This window comes from Pseudorca crassidens, chromosome 6, assembly GCF_039906515.1.
Source record: "Pseudorca crassidens isolate mPseCra1 chromosome 6, mPseCra1.hap1, whole genome shotgun sequence".
Taxonomy (NCBI): Eukaryota; Metazoa; Chordata; class Mammalia; order Artiodactyla; family Delphinidae; genus Pseudorca; species Pseudorca crassidens.
The window spans coordinates 48,437,995-48,459,996 of NC_090301.1; positions in this window are offsets into that span (position 1 = coordinate 48,437,995).

Consider the following 22,002-nt stretch of genomic DNA (forward strand, 5'->3'; position numbering starts at 1 on the left):
TCTCCCTGATTGATCCAACTTAAAACCAATGTTCCACTACACTGCCATCACAGAATCTGACTGGAATATAATGTGACTATGACACACAAATACTTGCTTAAACATATGACAGGAACCCTAACACCTCTTCAAAATTATAATCTTCTGCCTTATCTAAACCCATCCTACCTCTCTGCCTCATCTTTACTAAACCTACTTGCACTTTACCTTTCAATAACATGGAACTTCATGTAGTTTTGTGGTACATACCATACTGCTGTGTGTCTCTGCAAATTGGAATGTATTTAATTATTAAATTACAAATGTACGGATTACGTTTCCCTAATATTTATCTAATTATCATTCAGTTGCCATTTCAGAGTACACACGTTTTTTCAGAGTACACGACCAGACACACAATGATTATTCTCCCATTGCATAATGAAAGAATTGCTTTGTGCTGTTCAAAATATGTCACCTCATCAATGTACACACATTTTACTTTAGTAGCGATAGTAGTAGCCATGAATACACACACACACACACACACACACACACACACCCTTTACATTTCTGTTGCAAAATACTCTGGAATATTTTTACAAACATTGGTCGATGAGTAAACAAACATGCTATTTAAGGATGAGAGTTTTAGCTCTTATTTTTAGCCTAATATTTATATTTTATTTATTTTCTTATTGTATTATCTAGAATATCTAATAAAATCTTGAATATTTCACTGTTAGTGTATATCCTTAATTTTGACTTTAATGGGTATGTTTATATGTTATTAATTTGGATTTAATTTGGTAAAATATTACAGGTAGGTCCAAGGAGCTAAGAGAGGGAGAAGGGCTAACCAACCCAGCCTCAAGGGTGGGTGTTCTGACAATGGAACGTGTGTACTCTGAAAAAATTCAAGAAGTACATCTATCAAAAACAAGCATATTTCTAAAGTAGATATAAACATTTTCCTATTCTTAGTGTGTTCCAAAACATTTAAAAGATGTTATTCCTTAATAGTTTTTAAACTTGAAGCATGTCTTGACATGTTGTTTTTCTATTATGTATTTTTTTTTTACCAGCAAGTCTTATTCGTTACACCAACCCCCTTAGATTTTAATATCAATTTTTAAAAAATCTTACAAATGTACACACTCCCAAGAGGAATAGCACTGGCACTTTTTCACTAGGTCTTTAGTTTCAGTCTCATGATGTTCTTCCTTCTGATGTCCATCTGTTAGAGCAGAGTCCAGGATTATTGCTACCCTACCCACATACACAGTAAATGCAATGCTTGAACAGCTTTCTAATATTGTTGATTGTCTTCTCTATTTATGTTTTATTACACTCCAAGAAACTGGATTGGAATGAAGAGCTAAAAGTTTGTAGTGACATATGATATTTTTAAAATGAAGCTTTGTTGGGCCTATTTCTTACATTATTCTTTTTTTTAGATGCTCACAAAATTGTCCATTTAAAGAACTGGTGGTGGGACTTCCCTGGTGCTCCATTGGTAGAGAATCCGCCTTCCAATGCAGGGGACGTGGGCTCAATCCCTGGGTGGGGAAATAAGATCCCACATGCTGCAGGGGAACTAAGCCTGTGTGCCACAACTACCAAGCTCGCGCACCTCAGTGAGAGAGCCCTCATGCCACAAACTACAGACCCCACGTGCTCTGGACCCCATGTGCCACAACAAGAGAGAAACCCAGCGCCACAATGAAGAACCCATGCACCCCGAGGAAAGATCCCGCACACCTCAGTGAAGACCCCATGTGCCACAACTAAGACCCGATGCAGACAAAAAAAAAAAAAAAGAACTGGTGGTTTTAGAAGTTGAACTGCCAGTGGAAAGAATGTTCCTGTCTATGCAAGAGTGTAAGAGTTTGACATATTCATTTATTTTAAACTTGAAAACTGTTCGTACTTGGTCAAGACTAAAGAAGATTAAAAAATAATTCTGAGCATAGTTTTCATGTTTTAGAACAATCCAAGCATGGTAACAATGAACAGTACAACAAATAGATTCTAATCTATGGCACTAGTTCAATAACATATCAGGACATAAACAGTTAAGAAGCAAAATCAATTCCTTCTCTCTCCAAATTGTACTTGTTGTTAATATTTGCCTGTCTTTGTGTTAAAAGCTGTGGAAACATGAAGCTCTCTGCCCATAAAGCATTTTTTTCCTTTTCTTTTCTTTTCCCTTCTTTCATCCCTCCTTTTCTTTCTTTCTTGATGGGGGAGGAGGGAGCAAAGAAGTAAACAAAATACACAAATGTTTTTAATTGTAATAATTGTGCATAACAGGAAACTGTAATAGAGGATGAGGTGGCAGTTATATCAGATGGAGGGGTCTGAGAAATTTGCTCTAAGAATGAGCTTTTGAAGGTGAGGCCTGTTTTACGAGGGAAGAACATGTATGAAAAGGAAGTGGTATAATATTATTGAGAAAAAGAACAACTCTAGGTGTGGTTTTTATGCTTCCAAATATCACAACAATTATGACTACATCTTTTCCATATGGACATGAAATTTGTTGCTACTCCCTGGTCATATTATGCCCACTTTATTCCAGAGCTTATGATAGTACATTCAATTGATTTCTGAATAATAGTTAATTATGAGAATGACTAGGTTCTTTTTTCTCTTTTTATTTAAAGTGAACTCTAAATGCCACAAATATTTTTACTAAACATGTAATCTCACCAGTCTTCTGTGATAGTTTTCCTTTTTGCAAAACATATTATACATGCTTTCACATTTTATACATGCCGTAGCCCACGATGGATATGCCCTGTGGGGATAGAGTACGAAAACAAAGAACTTAAACTGAAACTTCAAAGAAAAAAGATTTATTTTCTCATATGGTGGTGTTTGGTAGAGAAGATGAGGAATAAAGGAAAATGGCAGGCAACTTCAGAGAAAAGAGGTTTTTCTGCTTGGGTGAATACAAGATAATTTTTCTTATTTACTTCAATAACTTAGGACATCATCTTGGTAAAGGGCAGATCTTGGAAAGTGAACAAGAAAAGCACACCAAATAGGACACATTACATTATATATTTCAGAGACAACTAACTTACCCAGTGGAAATCCAGGACATCTGGGCCAATAAAGTGAAATTTTGAAACAGAATTGTCAGTAAATAGGAGTAGAAAAACAAATGAGAAGAATGGGAAAATTAGAGATATATTAAGTATGTTCTGGTTTCATTTGCAATTGATACATTTTCAGTTGGATATATTTGTTTTAGGGTATGTTTATTCAATTAAATGGATTTATAATATTTTATATTAAAGTGTAAGACATGGTGTGGATATTTTCCAAGCACATGAATTTCAGCTGGCACTAGATTTAGGAGGAACCCATGTAAGAGAAAAAGGTTTTTTAGAATCTGCTTCCTTATCTAGCCCATATTAGCTGATCAAATTGAGCATTCTCAATACCAGACTCTGGACACTTGTTTTTTAAAGGCTTACTTCATTGCAGGCTAAGGCGTAAGTAAAAATACCACATTGCCATCTTCCCTGAACTCCCACATTTTATCCCAGGGCAAGTCATACTCTTGGTTTGGGTATTCAGCATGATGGTGGAGATGCCTGATTATGATTAGTAATATGTGACTTCTCGTAGATCATAAATTGATCCTTACTTGGCAGCTCTCTTCCTTTGCTTCTTCAAAGGGAGAAACCAAAGTGTTGAGTAGGATGTGACATGCCATCTTAACAAGCAGGATGTTCAGACTGAGAGAACATGTGAGAGAGAAAATCAGTGAAAATTATCAGAATTAATATGGGAGCCCAGCAGGTTAGCATGTTATACAATCAATATACAAAATTCATAGTTTCTCCAATTAATCAGAAATAGCAAGATAAAAGGTCTCATGGGTAAATACTTTGATCAGGATAACAAGAAAACAAAAACAAAACCACATCTATGAATAAAGTTACCAAGATATGTGTAAAATCTCTATGAAGAAAGTGATGACAGTTTATTTAAGAATACAGAGAAGCTCTAAAATATGCAGAGATGACAGGTTAATGAATGGACAGGCTCAGTGTTGTGAAGATTTCAGTTCTCTCTAAATCTGCTAATGGAACTATAATAAGTAACCATAATATAATAATAATAATAACTGAGTAGAAAGAATAATACTATAGTATCACAAAAAAGACATACATATGGTAACTTAATGTATAATGAAGTTATTCTATATCAATGGAGAGAGGATAGATTTTAATGGTATTATAAAAAATAAATATTTATAAAAAATATATATCTATCTATATAGAATAAAGAAATCAGAGAGGAAAATTTCAAAACGTTTTTGCCTTAGACTTAAAAATTTTCATACATAAGACTACAACATGAAAAGAAAAGTAACATACTGGGAAAATAATTGCCATATATGTACATGTATATGTATGTACATATATATTACATATCATGTCGTGAATTAACTTCAAGTAATACATAAGGAAATTATGCAAACGTTAAGAGAGTAAGGGCCATCACATAAGTTTGGTTAGGCTGAACCTTGTATAAGCATGACTACTGAGTGGCAAAAGAATTCCACTAGAATTCTAGTCTACACTGTGCTAAACAAACCCTGCCATCATGGGGTTGTATCGAGTTGGAGGAAGACTTCTTTCTATTTTCAACAAAGTGCCCAGTGGCTTATAGTGGTCCTGATGAAGAAAAAGGATATCAACAGACAATTCATAGAAGAAATACAAAATGTTCAAGCTGCATATGCAAAGATTATCACTGTGCTTGTAATCTAATTAAAGTTACTTTGCATTACCTGTAATGCTAAGTAAGACAAGAGGAAAAAATACGAATACAATAAGTTAAATGATTTAAAATATCCAAAGTTGGCATGGGTAAAAAGAAATGAGTACCCTCTTTACAATGTTAAAGTATAAATAAGTATAGAATTTTGGAAGATCTCTATCAACTTACAAAATATATATAAGCTCAGCAATTCCACTTCTAGATATTTATTTTACAAATGCAGATATATATAAAGATTCATGAACAAATATTTTAGTTGCAGCAATGTTTCTAAAATTAAAATAGAAAAATAACTAAGTTTTCATCAATATAATAAGGGATAAGCAATTATTTTAAAATCATTTCATACAATAATACATATATAACATGTGAAGAAATAATAAATTTAACATTTATTAACATTATAATATCATTATAATATCTTACAGAGTATTTTCACAGACCTAAAATTCTCTGTGCTCCACCTGTTAATGCCTTTGCACCCAACCTTTGACAACCATTGATCTTTTTACTGTCTCCATAGTTTTGCCTTTTCTAGAATGTTATATAGTTGGAATCATACAGTATGTAGCCTCTTCAGATTGCCTTTTTCTTACTTAGAAATATGCATTTAAGCTTCCTTTATGCCTTTTCATGGCTCGATAGTTCATTTCTTACTAGTACAGAGTAACATTCCATTGTCTGGATATAACATAGTTTATTTATCTATTAGCCCCTCAAGGACATCCTGATTGCATCCAAGTTTAGCCAATTATGAGTAAAGCTGCTGTAAACATACCTGTGGAGATTTATGTGTGGATATAAGTTGTCAGCTCCTTTGGATAAATACCATGAGCATGAACTGTATAGTATGGTAAGAGTATATTTAGTTTTGTAAGAAACGGCCAAAATGTCTTCCAAAGTAGCTGTAGCATTCACATTAGCAATGTCTGAGTTTGTATTGCTTCACATCCAAGCCAGGATTTGATGTTGTCAGTGTTCTGAATTTTGGCCACTCTAATTGGTGTGTAGTGGTATCTTATTGTTATTTTAATTTGCATTTTCCTGAAGGCATACAATGTGGAGTATCTTTTCAAATGCTTATTTTCCAATTGGTGAGGTGTCTCTTAAGGTCTTTGGCCTATTTTTTTAATTGGATTGTTTAGTTTCCTATCGTTGAGTTTTAAGAATTCTTTGTATATTTTGGATAACAGTTCTTTATCAGATGTCTCTTTCACAAATTTTCTCCCAGAGTTTGACTTGTTTTCTCATTCTCTTGATATGGTCTTTTAAAGAGCAAAATTTTTAATTTTAATGAAGTACAGTTTATCAATTATTTCTTTCATGGATTGTGTCTTTGGTGTTGAATCTAAAAGATCATCTTCATACTGAAGGTCATCTAAGTTTTATGCTATGTTACCTTCTAGGACTTTTAGATTTTTGTGTCTTACACATAGGTCTATGCTCCATTTTGGGTTAATTTTTGTGAAAAGTGTATGTTCTGTGTCTAGATTCAGTTTTTTTTCATGTCCAGTTGTTCCAGTGCCATTTGTTGAAGAGAATTTTCTCTATTTTATTGCCTTGCTCCTTTGTCAAAGATCAATTAATTATATTTATGTAGGTTTATTTCTGAGCTCTCTATTTGTCTATTCTTCAGATATACTATACTCTCTTGATTACTGTAGATTTATAGTAAGACTTGAAGTGGGGTTTTCAGTCCTCCAACATTGTTCTTCTCCTCCAGCATTATGTTGGCTATTCTGTTTCTTTTGCCTCTCCATATAAACTCTATAATCCATTGGTCAATATCCACAGAATAAGGTACTGGATAAGAGTTCGTAGTGTATAGACTGTAGTATATATTGATTGGAATTGCATTGAATCTATAGTCAAGATGTGAATAAATGACATCTTGACAATATTGAGTCTTCCTTTCCATGAGCATAGAATATCTGTCCATGTTCTAATGGGTTCTAATTTAAATGACATTGTATATTTATTTTCAAATTCCACTTGTTCATTGTTGGTATATAGGAAAGCAACTGACTTTGTATGTTAACTTTATATCTGTGAACAAAGAGTTTTATTTCCTTCTTCTCAGTCTGTATACCTTTTATTTAATTCTCTTGTCTCATTGCATTAGCAAGGACTTCCAATACAATGTGTGTGATAAAGGAGTGGTGAAAGGATACATCCTTGCCCTGTACCTGATCTCAGTGGGAAAGCTTTGAGTTTCTCTGTTAAATATGATGTTAGTTGTAGGTTCTTTGTGGATGGTCTTTATCAGTTAAGACATTTATTTTCATAATTTACTAAGAGTTTTATCATAAATGGGTGCTAAATTGAGTTTTATGAAGGATAAATAAATATATGTAATCAAGATAGAAGTCTTGTATTAGAACCCAATGGTTTGCTTCCCCATCCATTCCTATACCCCTTGTACAAGGAGTATACTTCCCCACCTTATTAATTTTTTGGCTGGACCATTATCAATGGAATGTGAGTGAAATATTATATATTATATGTGCTATCTCCAAGCACAATTTAAAAGTGCATGATTTGGTTACTCCTTTTGCTCCTTATGTTACCTGTTCCATAAGAATACCATGTTCTAGAAATGGGGGCTGCTCTTTCAGCCTGAGATGTGGAATGAGAACACGTGGTGAGGAAACCTGTAGCATCACCCGCAAGCTGAAGCAAAGTCTTGTCCTGGAAGAAAATCTATTGAGTTTATTACTATTGTTCTTGACTCTCTTGGCAAAGAGTAGCACATTCTAGATTTCTTAAGTTAAGAAAAGAAAAGTGAGTTAAGGAAGACTGAGACTGTCGATGATTCTGATGACCCCTCTATATAAGAAAGTGTTAGAATAGTTTCCCCTCTTATGCAGATAATCTGATACTTGACAACATAAAACATATCTTTGTTGTATACATAGAATATCTAGTGACATGGAAATGTTCCTTTAAATGTTATAAAAAAATAAAAATGGTCTTTATAGGAACATAAAAAGACAATTAGTTTTATTGTGCATTAGGAAATTTCATAGATCTATTTCTCAAATAAGGAAGATTAGAAAACAAAGGATATGAAAATGTTAGCACTTAGATTACTTTCAAAATGTACATATTTTGCCAAATTCAATTCATTTTTAAAAGGTCATATATTCCAGTTCTTAAATAAATTTACTTTCTTTCTTTGTTTTTGTCTATTCTAGATAATAAAAAGTACCTAGCTATTAATTGGAGTATGTTAGTTGTTATTAGAGGGAGAAAGACATAGATTAATTTTCTTTACCTGAGAAAGAAAAAAGTGTTTCTCTTATAATTGCATAAATATGTTATTTGATTGATTTATTAATTTCTTCAAGTGATTATTTAGAGAATATTATGAGATGAGTCTGCTACAGGAAACATGAAAGAAATCTTTCCAAAACTTAAATATCAGAAAAGCAATGATCAATAGCAGAAATAAATTCATTTTAAAAATCATACATGAATGTGAGATATAAGCTCTAAAGCAAATTAAATTCCCAAGAGCTCATCAGCCAGCCATGGCAGGTTTGAAGGTCATTGTTGCTGAATATTTGGCTAAATTTCAACTCAATTTGAACCCTGATCAGTGATTCAAAACTGACCCACACAGATGGGCAACCATGTGGTGCCCCAGTGCATATTAATCAGAAGATTCCTACACTCTAGAAAGGAATAGATGGGATATTTGAAAAGAAACTGTATGAGGACAACATGTAGAAAGCTTGAGTGATGTGCCAAAGAATTCTGAGACACTTTGCATCTTGACTCTTCACTCTGTGGCGCCCTTTTGCTTCTAGGGAGTCGAGACCCTAAATCATTTTTCTGTGTGTGAAAGGAACAATCAAGGAATAAACATTTGGTTCAAATGATTAACAGAGATATTAGCTCTATAGAATACAAGATTTGGAGTTCCCTGGTGGTCTAGTGGTTAGGATCTGACACTTTCACTGCTGTGGCTGGGTTCAGTTCCTGGTTGGGGAACTGAGATCTTGCAAGCCGCATGGAGCAGCCGAAAAAAAAAAGAATACAAGACATACTAACTTTCTATTTTTTGATTTTTTTATAGTGAATATAGTTAGTTTTTAGTTATTCATTTATTTTGTGCCTGACCTTGATGCCTTAGGGGTATGGCGAACTGGAAGTGTGAAGTAATCAAAGCATGGATATATGTGACTTTGAGAATTCTGTTTCATTTTGAATACAAATTTAATAATGTCTACATTGGTTTAAGAAACTTATGTCTTTTTCATTATCTAATTTCGGATATCTGAAAATGGTTCCTATTTTCTCAGTATGCTTTGATAAAAATAATTCTGTGTAAACCCAAACAAATGATAGATATAACTGATAATATAAAGTACAGTAAAAGTTACTTGAATATTTTCTATTCCCATATATTCTTTTATTTCCTCAATAGATACATTTATAAGAAAAGAAATTACTTGAATAATTTTATGACCAAAATTACCCAATAAGAAAAAAAAGATTGTGATATCTTCACATTATGAATAGAAAATATAATAAAACAAATATTGATTTTAAAAACTCACTAACAATGAGTATCTGATTCTCAGATTCTGACAATCCCTTACATTTAGACAGAACTTCCTTAAAAGTGTCTTATTTGGATAATTTAAATGAGCTTTAGAGAGCAACTTTACTCTTCCTTTTATAACCAAATCAACCTTATCAAATCTTTACCTCTTTTTAATCATTTCTCTGCAACAACAACAAAACAAAGCAGCATTCTTAAATGTAAATTTTCAACCACTTTAATAAAACCTAGAATTTCTGACTTGGTATTCTATCCTGGACTTTTTTCTTGTTATACCCCTTTGTTACAAGTTCAGAATCTGAGGCTAACCAGGTTTCAGTAACTTGCCTACCATCATACAGCTAATCAGTAGCAGAGCTGGGATTCTAAGGTTCATAATATATCTCTATATGATCTAGATAAATCTCACTCAAAAGGTCCTAGTCTTACCAACACATTAGTATATGCAGATACAGACCATCTTTCTTAATAATGACTTCTCTCTGTCATAACTATCTAATCAATTGCCAAGCCTCACTCTTTCTTCCTTCTTTAAAGCATATTTTCAACTTATTTTCTCTTTTTTAAATGTCCATTTATCCAATAAGTATTTTATCTCGATAGACAGGTAACTGATTTTTTTGGCTTTATTTTTCTCTCTGATAATATAGCCAAACACAAGCACTAGTTTTAATCCCTTAAATACTTTCATTTTTGTTTTAACACATAATTTTCATCATAGTATGTCTTCACACAGGGGTTCCAAATTGTGCTCCATCTATGCATAGTGGTTTTCCTAGAGTGTGGTGAGGGGTAGGGCCTGAGGAGGCATAGATATAATTCCTTCATCCCCCAATTTTAACAGAATAGATCTGCTTTTGTCAGTTTTACATATTGGTTTTTCCTCTGTTTTAATTTGAAGAAAGGATTCCTTTATTGTCATTAGCACCTCTAGCAGTAGCAGTAGAGAAGTAGTAGCAGTTGCTGTAGTAATAATAGAAATATGTTTATTTTAGTTATCCTAATACTTCATAATGCAAACTTCGAGCCAAAGGCTACATTTTAAAATATGAAAGTCATCATTTAAATCGTATACATTCTCAAGATTTTAGGATCATTAAATCTGAGCAGATGTCATAAAAACCTATTATTTAACATAGCTCAAATACAAGGACCCTGAGCAGTCTAAATTCCCTCTACTCACCTAACTTGTACTTTTCCTGAACTGCAGGTTTGGATTGTGTTGTTTTGGTGGTAGGTGCTATTAAACTGGATTCTCCAAGCCCTTGGTGCATTCCCAGGCCCAAATGTAAAACCCTGATAAGCTTCAAGAGTTCTTTTATCTCCCAGCCTCCTTTCCCCTCTTTGCTCTTTGAGAGGCAATATGGAGAAGGGTTAATATTTAGATTTTCTTTAGTTGATGATAGATGTTTATGTTATTATTAATTATTAAAAAGTCTCCTTAAGGGACTTTGGTTTGCATTTATTTATTACAACAGATATTATTTAGGCTCTCATTAGAGTGTGATTTTTAAAATTTAATAGTCAATATCTAATTTGAGTGAAGAAATTGTCAATATCTTGTATTCTTCTTTCACTGGGATAAACATGCCTGGTCTTTTGTTTTCATTTTATTACCAACTTATTTTATAATATCAAGATAGAAAAGAAGACTATTAACTGAAATCTTAAACAATCAATTAAAATAATACTGGGAAAAATTGTACCACCCTAAATTCCCTACCATTTTGAGATAAAATGCCCAAAATTAGAAGCCTTCCACCTGTGACCAGATCAAGGTACACAAAAAACTTTGTCCTTAAGTTTTCAGCCTCAGGACTTTTTCTCTTCAATACTTTTCCTGCAAGAGTAAGGAGAACCTTCTGTAATACTTGTTCTGAACTTCTGTAGTCCTTTTCTTTAGCACCTTTATTTGTGTGTACATATATATATATATATATACACATACATATATATATATATACATATATATATAATTGGGGGATAATCCTCTCATCTTGGAATATGAGGTTTTATTTTAATATGGAAAGTATCTATATACTATTGTGTTTATTTCACTTTGAGGAAAGTCATAATAAACATATTTAATTCTCTAATTTGAGGATGATTTTGATTATAACATAGGATGAGGTATTAAAAAACCAAACCTTTAAACTGGCATATAATACTTGATCACACCAGTATACAGTATGGTAGATAATACTAGTTTTAATTTGCATCTTTAATCAAAGTAAAACATTTAATAATAATTATGTCCCACTTTTCTATGTGGGATTTTGGAATAGAGAAGCTAATTGTATATACAATAAACTCTGATGTAACATATAATAGACTTGGAAAAGAAAGATTAAGAAAAACCTTCATTGCTCAGACAGGTTAGAGTAGGTTAGATAAAGAAAATGCAGCAAAAGTGGAGAAGTGCTGTTAAAATACTCCTTCTTGTCACCAGCTGAAAGCTGCCATATTTGGACTACACTTATTCAGAATATGCACTAAAACAACAATCACCAGTAAACAATACCATGCTTTTGATATATTAGGCTGACTAATCACAGCAAGTGTGTGAGGAGAAAGTTCAAAGCAGGTCTATTGGAGCCTATTGTCACTTTTTAAAAAATGTAATGTCTTATAATTGGAATTTTTCTTGTAACTTTTTATTGTGAAATAATTATCAATTTACAAGAAATTGCAAAGAAATCTACATGGAGGTCTTATTCACCACCCTTGTCCAGCCATGTTTTCCTCTTGTGTAACTACAGTGCAATCATCAAAACTAGGAGATTGATATTGGTATAAATCACAGAGTTTATTCAGATTTCACAAATTTTTCTTTCATGCATTCATTTGTGTACTTGTGTCTCTGTGTGTATAGCTCTATGTAAGTTTATCATTTTATCACAAGTGTAGTTTCATGTAACTACCACCACAGTCAAGATTCTTAACTGTACCATCATCACAAGACTCCCTGTACTGTCTTAATAACCATATCCTACCCTCCATTCCAGCCCTAACCCCTGCAATCACTAATTTGTTCTCCATGTTTATAATTATTTTGCTTCACAAATGTTAGATAAGTAAAGTCATGTAATACCTGTCCTTTTGTGACTGCCTTCAGCATAATATCCTCAAGATTCATTGAAGTTATGTGTATAAATAGTCCACTCCTTTTAATAGCAGAGTATTATTCCATGCTATGGATGCATCCCAGTTTTTTTAACCATTTACCCATTGAAAAATGTTTGGGGTTTACAGTTTTTGGTTATTAAAAATAAAGCTGCTTTAAGTATTCATGTGCAATTTTTGTGTGAAAATAGATCTTCATTTCTCTGAGTTATATACTCAAGAGTGCAATTGCTGGGTCATTTGGTAAGTCCACTTTTAGTTTAAAGAGGAATTACTAACCATTTTCCAAAAGTCTGTACTTATATAAAACATCTAAGAAAATAGAAAATTTGGGGAACTCGGGGCTAGGCAAAGAATTAACACCAAAAGAAAGATCAAATAAAAGTAAAAATATGTAAATTGGACCTGTTCACAATTAAAAACTTTTACTCTGTGAAAGATCCTGAGAAGAGAATGAAAAGGCAAACTATAGGACTGAGAAAATTTTTGCTAATCATATAACTGATCAAGAACTTGCATATAAAATAAATACAGAATTCTTAAAACTCAGCATTGTTATTTTTTTAATCCTTGAGCCACACAAGTGCTTTACTCCTAGGAGGAGTGAGAGAAGCCTTGAGGTTCTCCAGAGAGTACAGGGTGTGACGAGTATACAGTTACACAGTACCATAGCATGGGCTGCCCTCTACTGAATTTATCAGTAAACTTATCTGTTTTAATTAGGCTATGATAAATATAATGGTATATTTATATATTTATATACATAAAATATGTATGATAAATAAAATATGATCAATAGTATAAAATAGGAATGATCACAGTGTTGTGAGATCACTTGCATGCTCTCTTGCCTCTTACTAATTCTAATCTTTAGGAAACTTCTTTCTTCCTAAGGAACCTACTTATATACCACAAACTGAGGCATAGACTGCAAATGACAATGAAATATCTAAGCAGAAATATTAAGTGCAGAATTTGAAAAAAGAATCCAGTTTGAGAAATATATACTGAATTACAGAAAAAAAGTGATGTGGGAATTCACTGCATAGATCTAAAGGGAGATTAGATCAGGATAGGGAGATTAGATCAGGATAGGAAAATTAATAAAAATCAAGAGGAAAAAAGTCAGTCATTAAGACTAAAAAGAATGACATAAAATGGTTTTAGATAATTCATATTACATAAATTATCCAATTTAATCATATATTTGTGTGTGTTGGTAATTTATGACATTATCAAGTAATTCTTATGAATCTTTTCATGGATCTTTTTTTCAACGTTATGCTGTAATCAAAGTTCTTTGGTAGATGGTGAGGAGGGGAGAGAGTTGGCAGAGGGAGTATATTTCCCATCATGCAAACCATTGTGTATGCAGACAGCCAAATAATTTGCCTCCATATAAGTCCAGAACTTCAAGGAAATAAGTTATTTTTAAACCATTAAGTCAAATTATCTTACTAGAATAAAATTACCAACACAAATCACTAACAGAGAGAATGAAACAGCATGAACTAAAGTCTCTTTATAAAACTTCTAAATGGTTTTTTTTTTCATTTGTATACATACTCCCACAAATTGGTCTTTTCAAAATGACTTTCTTTTTTCAATATTCTTTACCTATTTTTCACTGAATTTCATTAGAGCATACTGACTGTATAGATGAGTTCCATACTTCCCTTTGACTAATTTTCTTACATTCTAAAAAAATGTCATTAAAAACCATGAAATTGCTTGCCGTATTAAAGTTATCCTAAGTAAATATTCCTCAATCAGTTTCACTTTTAGCTTTTTATGTGAGTTTGTAGGAGAGTAAAACATATCACACAGTGGTGCAAATATCAATTTTCTCCCACTCAATGACTTTTTGTCTACTCATCTATAATTTATTTAAAGAATTTCATTCGGCATAGAAACGATTCATCTGTTCTCTTAACAGTGGCTGAAGATACTCAACAAAATCAACAGATTGGGATTATTCCCCAAATTGTGAACTTTAAAATGTGTGCAGAAAACTATATCAGAGATAGTACTGTTCATTTGAGGGTAATTTATCTAATTCTTCATAAATTTGCTTATTCTTCAATTATTTCACATTTGATATTGAATCACTCTAAATGACTACATCTTTTCAAAAATTACTGAAGGCACTTAAAAGATAAATCAATGGATAGGTTTAGTGAGTTAAGAATAAATAAAACACTTCCATTATCCTCACATTTCTAAAAATAAGCTACAAACTTCTTTTTAAGGCAATTTGTTAACAGCTCACATAATTGAAAGGATCATATATTTGACAGAGCAATTCAACTTCTACAAACGTATCCTATAGATATATTCAAACATATATGCAAGACATGCAAATTAATAGATAGGAGATAGACTTATATAGACCTACAAGTATGTATGTTAGAATAAATTTTCCCAACAAAACAAATATATTTAACAAATGTATGTATAACATTGTAGTGAGTTATCATTGAAAAATTCACATTTTATATTCAAAACTTCTATATTCCTTCTGCATCTCCCACCTGTCACTCCTACATACCCCTCTTTACAAATTCATTGTTAATTACTTTCTTCTTACTAATCATTTTGTCCTGCTTCCATTCAGATATAGGTACAGGTATAGGTATAGATGTAGTTACAGTTATAGATACATCCTTCCCAATTTTACACACAACAGCAGTTTTCTCATTACTTTTCATTATTACATATAAAGCATCTCCTTTGAAACCAACTTTGAAACTGAACATTGCCAATGTATAATTATTTATCATCTCTTTCAGATTATTTAAACATATTTATTCTTTATATGCTCAAATCATATTTCAGCTTAGGATTGACGACTATTTTCCTACAATAAAGGTCTTCATATTCATTTTTTTCTATAGCAATGCTCTAACTTAGATGGACACCAGATTTTGGAAACCTCAATAGTTAGTGGAAAGGACTTCCAGAAAGGTGGTAAGAGGAGATTGGTGGGCACTTTCCCCAGCAAAACAATTACTGGTGAAACAAATTATCTGGTGCAAATTATTAAAACAATCTTATAGAAGGTAGACATTTCACTAATGGCAAGCAGTAAATGGAGAAATATTTATTCAAGAATATATACTAGGGCTTCCCTGGTGGCGCAGTGGTTGAGAGTCTGCCTGCCGATGCAGGGGACACAGGTTCGTGCCCCGGTCTGGGAGGATCCCACATGCCGCGGAACGGCTAGGCCCGTGAGCCATGGCTGCTGAGCCTGCGGGTCCAGAGCCTGTGCTCCGCAGCGGGAGAGGCCACAACAGTGAGAGGCCCGAGTACAGAAAAAAAAAAAAGAATATATACTAATTCTCATTAAAATAAGTGAGAGTCTGTGGCGTTTGAGCCACAGCCCACTTAAATTTCCTATTCTCCCCTTCCCCTCAGCAGCTCTTCACTGATCAAATGTAACCAACAGACCGGACTCCCTTTCTCCACGAACTCCTATTCTAGGGCTATAGTTTCAGTCTAGAGCTACAGTTCTACGCTGAGAGGGCCAGGGTGCCAATTCTTATCCCCAACTCGGAGTTGCAGGAGCTCTATCCCTAGTAAATGTGGCTAAGAAGACTGTGGTTCCCTTAACCCACCTTCAAGAACTCATAGGACAAGAGCTCTATCCAAAACAGGCTGAGAATACTGGGCCCAGATTGCCCTTCCTACAGGTTGCTCACAAGGTAGAGGTTCCATATTGGGAGGAACCTCTGCTTGCATCGCATTTGGTAATGTCTCATTAATCACACTGCTTTAAAAATTTGAATTTGTTTCCACTTATTTTGATGTTGTTTTGCTACTCAAACTATTCATATGTACATTAGAGTTTGAGGAGAATTATTTAAGCTTATTAACATAAAAGTGCTTATCTACTTAAAGCATTTTGATTTGTAGTTAATATAAGAACTGATGCTATAACCATTTATTTTATAAAGAGAGCTATAAATGTGTAATACATTGAGTGGGAAAAATGTGAAATTTTAGCATGAAATTTTACAATATACCCAATCATTACAAATTTAGAATTGTAATACATAAAGTTTATTTTTCAAGAATATTTAATATAAATTAATATTGAGTTAATTAACTTAATATTCAAAATATACAATAAAAAAGACACTCTACAAAGCTGCTTCATTACATCATACATTTTAAAAGCACTACCTGATTTATCATCAAGTTAAGCACACTTGATACTGAAGTATTTCTCTACTATTTTTTCGATCCCACTGCCATCTTTCCAGACCAATTTTTCATTACTACTCACATAAACCATTTTGATTATGTTTCTCTAATTTCTCAGTATCTGGAATCAACTTTGAGATCATAGTTCCAGAGCCTTTCTCAGTCTCCAAACAGTTTCTGGGTGATGGCAATGGTTTTTGCATTCCTCTAAATGCCCACCCCTCCAAAATTTATAATCCCTAACCAGATTGCTTCCTTGGGTATCAAAATCACAACCCAGTGCATTTTGCACATTTTAACTCGAAGTCAAACAGTTTATTACCAAATTCATTCCCCACCATTTATCTTCCCTAGCAAGTGCCCTGACTGCCTTCCTCTTCCTCACTGGAATAAACATATTCCTTTGATGCATATTAATCACAAATATTTATTTATTACATTATTTTGCCATTATCCCTTTCTTTTCCCTTCTATATGATAGGAGAGAAGCTGTTTACATATTCATTAAAACAATACATATTTTTAGTATATAGTATATATTAAAGGTGCTTGCATTATCTTACACATTTTATATCTTCAGTATCAAATACTATACATTTAGTTAAAACTGAATAGAGACATGGGATAGGGAGGATGGGAGGGAAGCTCAAGAGGGAGGGGATGGGGGGATATATGTATGCATATGGCTGATTCACTTTGTTGTACAACAGAAACTAACACAATATTGTGAAGCAATTATACTCCAATAAAGATCTATTAAAAAAGACTGAATAGAGCATACATGCACCTATACAATTCAAAACTCAAAAACCTTACTGGTTTTGAAGTGCCAGCTGAATAAATTATATACTTTTCTGCCTGTTTTTCTGAATTTTCATGATCTGGTTAAAACCTGTTATTACTTTATATATTCTATTTATTTTCACTCAATCCTAATTAAAGTAACTTAATAGCGATTTTCTCTCTATCTTGTTTTCTTTTCTTTATGCCTCATCCATTTTGTTTCCTTGTAATGTGTTCTCTATCTCCCATGCCCTATTCTCTCTTAGGATCTTAGTTCCCCAACTAGGGATCAAACCCATGCCCCCTGCAGTGGAAGCGTGGAGTCTTAACGGCTGGACGGCCAGGGAAGTCCTTCACTCACTTTTAATCTTAGTAGGAATTTGAAGATTCATCTTTTAACAGCTTACTTTCTAATATACATGCTAAATCTACCCATGAGTGACAGTTGAAACGTTATGAGGCCTTTTTTCTCTCTGTAGAAAGTGTCACACCATTCTTCCCTGTGTTTCTCTTCGAAACATTGTGTTTATTTTGATTAGGCTTATATCAGCAATGAGTTTTGCAAGTTTCTTATATTTTAACATATCTGGATCTCTTCATTTTTGTTCATTTCTAAGTCTCTACTTCGTATCAATTTTTTTCCTTTAATCTTCCATATAACACAGATCTGCTGGCAATGAATTCTCTGTTTTCATATGGCTGAAGGTCTTTTCTTCCTTCATTTTTCAAGATAGTTTTGCAGAGTATAGAGTTCTGAGTTGAGAATTTTTTTTTCTTTCAAAATTTTAAAGAAGTCATTCCATTGTCTTATGTTCCCACAGTTTCAAAATGTAAGCCAGACTTCTTTATTATTTATGCATGAAATATGTCTTTTTTGGTCTGGATACCTTCAATACTTTCTTTAAATCTTTAATTTTAGCAGTTTAAATATGAAATGTCTAGGTGCTGTGTGTGCGTGCATGTGTATGTGTTGTTCATCTTGTTTGGGTTTCACTGTGATTCTTGGATCTGAAGTTTGATGTCTTTTTCTTTACTCTTGGGAAATTTTCAGTTCTTACCTCTTTAAATATTTCTTCTTTCCCATTTTCTCTCTCTTCTCTTCTGGGATTCCAATAGTGTACATTATTTTTTAATGGTTCTGCAATTTTTGAATGCTCTCTTCTATTTTTTTCCTACAATCCTTCTTCTCTGTGTAGTTCAGTATGGGTAGTTTCTAATGACCTACCTTCAAGTTTCCTGATTCTTTCCTCAACTGTGATGAGTCCACTCATGGGCTTTACAAAATAATACTTCACCTTGGTTTCAATAGCTTCAATTTCCAGCATTTCTATGTGAATTTTATTATTTCCATTGTTTTCTGTAATTCCCCATTAGGCTATGCACATTTTCCATAAGTCCCACTAGAGACTTTAATGCATGTGTTACACATTATACACTGTATACAGTGTAAGAGTTATTTAAATTCCCTATGTGGTTGTTTGAACAACTGGACCCATATCTGAATCTGGTTTTATTGTTTGCTTTATCTTTTAAAAGTGGATTGACAGTTTTTCTTCAATTTTTATAATTTTATTTGAGTGTTAGACATTGAATTCTGTATATAGAGCAGCAGAGACTGAAGTAAATAGCATTCATGACTGGAAAAAGGCATACTTTTTTGTTGATGGATATTTCTGGGATTTAGTCAATCTAGTCCAGAGTTGAGATGGGTTTAACTTTGTTTAGTTTAGTTTTGTTTTCCTATGGTTACTTTTAATACCTTAGTGGCAGAAAATTCCTCTGGAATTACCTTGTGCAGGTAGAGATACTAAAATATTTTTTAAATTAATATTTCCATTCCACCCTGAATGTTCAGTCTTCCATTTACAACTTTGGCCCAGAGTGGGTTTCTGTCTCTGCCTGTCTCTTTCTTCTCTCTGGGGTAGAGTGTGATTTCTTGTGACTCTGTTCTTGATAATTTATTTATTAGCCATAGCTGGAATTTTGTGCTGTCCGCTTTCATCCTCTGTTTTAGGCAGGTCCTGTTTCCCAGCCCAAATGATTATCCAAAGTCAAAATTAAATGCAAAATTTTCCCCATGAAGATCTTTTTTTCCTTCCTTCAGATGAATTTCTACTTTCCCTTCTTCTTAAATTCCCATAGAACTTAATATATCCCTCTTATTGGTGATTTACACTTTTTATTTTATGATATATATGCATACATTTATCTCTCCTATGAGGTATTGAGACTTTAAGTCTTTGCAATGTCCTATAAATCTTGAAATTCCTAAAATAGGTAGAACATAGTGAGTTATCAATATTCAAAGAATAAAACCACCTTGTAATATAACCCAATGTGTGATGCACGTTTGGAGTGTATGCATATAGAGCTCAGTATCAACAGCTTATAGTTTAAAATAATCATTCTAAAATGAACATTTTCATGTATAAAAAGAACAAAAATATTTGATGGAAAAGGGTCTGAAGATAGAATCACAGACTTCCCTCCTAAGTTGCTGGCTTCATGTGTCAGGTTAATTATTTCACTAATTAAAACTTCTGGGTCGTTCATGGTAGGATAAAGATCTAATTTTTTAAAAGGTATAGCCTCACAAAGTTTTGATGACTCTGCAATGCTAATAAATTTTATTTCTTTAAAGTACATCCTGTTCAATGAAAAAAAAAAGATGATCTAGTGGAGCTACTGGATTGATATTAAAGGGGCACTGGAATTCCCATAATAGTAAGAGTTGAGCACTTTCATTATGGCGTAATGCCAGGATTCTACATAATATATTAGAAATTATGTCTACTTTCTTAGCTCCTTTCCATTAGCATTCATATGCTATTACATTATTCATCATATAGGAAATTTAACTTTTAATTGACAGTAAAGGAATTTTTGGATTATGCAAAAACTGCTTATAATTCTTTCACAGTCAATTTTACAAGTCTACATTATTATATTAGGTAATTCTCTCTGCTTTGAAATGCTATGGTGGTTTGAAAAATATTAAATATAGTTTCCTTTTGTGGAAATTGACAAAGTCCCATGCTTAGAATATTTTCAAATTTAAAACATGAGATCATTATAAAATAAGAACCAAAATATTTAAAGTAGTCAATTTACAGAATATTATTCTGTTTATTTCTTATGTAAAGTAAATGTATTCCTGGGAAATAAAATGAATGATTCTAATAAAAGATTGGTATACATACTAATTGTGATAAAAGATGAGCTAATTCCTTTTCAAGACACATGAAAGACAATCTTTTGTGTGAATTTCTCAAGAGAATTTTTAAAAGAATTACAAAATAAATTATAAATTATACATAAATTATATTAATTTATGCAATCTTTTATCTAACTGAGGTTATATGGAGTGTTTACTTCCAAAAAGTTATTTATATGAACCCCCAAACACACTATTTCCCTGAAGAAATGCACACACACGTACACATGCACACATTTCCTTTTCCCTTTCTTACTATTAAAACATTTACTATAATTATTGGAGTTGCCCCATGTGGAAAGATGCCATCATTGTATAACAACTACAGCCATGACTTTAATGTTATTTTATATGTATAAATTTACCTTTAATTTCTCCTGCACTTGTTCATCTGTACGTATACTTCACAAATCCCTTTCAGTTCAAGATTGATATGTAGACCCAGCAATCCCACTACTAGGCATATACCAAAGAAAACCATAATTCAAAAAGACACATGCACCCCAATGTTCATTGCAGCACTATTTACAATAGCCGGGTCATGGAGGCAACCTAAATGCCCATAGACAGATGAATGGATAAAGAAGATGTGGTACATATATACAATGGAATATTAGTCAGCCATAAAAAGGAATGAAATTGGGTCATTTGCAGAGACATGGATGGACCTAGAGGCTGTCATACAGAGTGAGGTAAGTCAGAAAGAGAAAAACAAATATCGTATATTAATGCATATATGTGGAACCTAGAAAAATGGTACAGATGAACTCGTTTGCAAGAAAGAAATAGAGACACAGATGTAGAGAACAAAAGTATGGACACCAAGGGGGGACAGTGGTGGGGGGGTGGTGATGTGATGAACTGGGAGATTGAGATTGACATGTATACATTAATATGTATAAAATAGATAACTAACAAGAACATGCTGTATAGAAAAATAAAATAAAATTCAAAAAAAGATTGATATGGAAATTATTTCAACATCTTGGATAAGCTAAAATGTCTCCATCATGTCTTTCTTTAGGGCACTACTTCAAGTAGATTAGATGGCATCATTATCTGTGACAACAATATAGTAGTGAATGTGAGTTTCCTATAGATGCAGCAGCAGTTGGTGAAATATATAATCTGCTCTTTTGTAGTTATTATTCCTTGGCTTTTTTGCCCTGATGAAATGGTCCAACTAATTTATGAATAGGCAGTTTGCCACTCAGACAGATGGCTCTGACTGCAGCCCAGAGACAATGTATAGTCCAAAAATGTTGATGTTGACAGGATTTTCAGGCACAAAAAATCAAATGTCTGTCAGTCTCTTCTTAAGATGTGTCATCAC